Source organism: Capsicum annuum, chromosome 6 (assembly GCF_002878395.1).
Source record: "Capsicum annuum cultivar UCD-10X-F1 chromosome 6, UCD10Xv1.1, whole genome shotgun sequence".
NCBI lineage: Eukaryota > Viridiplantae > Streptophyta > Magnoliopsida > Solanales > Solanaceae > Capsicum > Capsicum annuum.
In genome coordinates this window covers 168,005,475-168,006,787 of record NC_061116.1, presented here as the reverse complement: position 1 = coordinate 168,006,787, position 1,313 = coordinate 168,005,475, and positions in this window count along the sequence as shown.

Here is a 1,313-nt window from a genome sequence, read left to right as displayed (position 1 = left end):
TAGAACATGCTGGTCTAAAATATGACTTGATACCCTGAATAACTTGACGTTCACCAAGACGTAAGGAATATAAGATTTAACATCATCAACTCGGCAAAGAAATTTGACTTGGGAATATGCACGATATGAATCCAAACTTTCATTGATCATTAACAGAAATGCTTTATTTCTCGAATAGAGCATAGGGTAAGGCTAGAGTACCTCGATTACTCGCCACATAACTTAAGATTTTGAATTCATAACTTATGGAATTTAATTCCACTGCTAAAAAAAATCTGAAACCCCACGTATTAGGAACTGAGAGAGAACATAGTCCTTTATGACATGCACAGACTCGAATTATGATCATGGAACTGAAATGTAAAGCAGGAGTTGGCCCTGGAATAACTGAAAGAACTGAAATAGGAATGGGTCGAGCAAAACCCCTTTCTCACCACTATTGGAATCCGAACACTTAACTCGGTTACTTGATCTATCATATCCCCCTTAGACATAAGCCATCGCTCTGGGTCAGTAACACACTATACACTTTAATCTAAACTAAAGTCACTTCACTCGAGAGTCCGATACATAATCACACACACAAACCATAAAACTTCACCCAAATGACCACCTCAGAAAGTATATAACCATATCCTTACACAACTTCTTGAATTACCACCTATCCCTCTTTAACTCCAATAATCAACACCTAACACTTGCACACTTTCTAATCACTAATCCACATAAACAACCCGTAGTCGGAGTATACACCATTTAGAGCTTTAACGCTTTCAGCTCAACTTCAGAATTTTAATCTTAGAGTCTAATGCTCAACTCAAATTTTTCTCATCCTTATCGGACCACACTACCTCTGTCATCGCTTATTAAAATCATAGTTGTAAACTTATATTTCTAAACCATAAAATCAAAATCACATCTAAGAAGCTCAACCTTTACACTCATACACTAATCCTCGAAATTAAAGCAGTCCCATAATATCTTGGGTGAACTTTCTCATCACAAACAAAACATCAAACTTAATCACGAATCAACCAAAATTAGGCACTTATATCCACTATTTAAGCCTAATAGATCACTTCCTAACAACTAATACCATTAATCAAGAAATCATCATAGTCACCTTCACGATCACCAATCATTCAAACATAACTTTTAGCACACAATATAACTTAAAACTTTTTGCATGAAATTTCCACTTAGAAACTATAAAACAATCCTCAACAAGTTCTATCCCATTTAAACTTCATAATAATAATAATTGGTCATAATTATATAGCTTATCTCATTCACAATCCATTAACACATCCTTC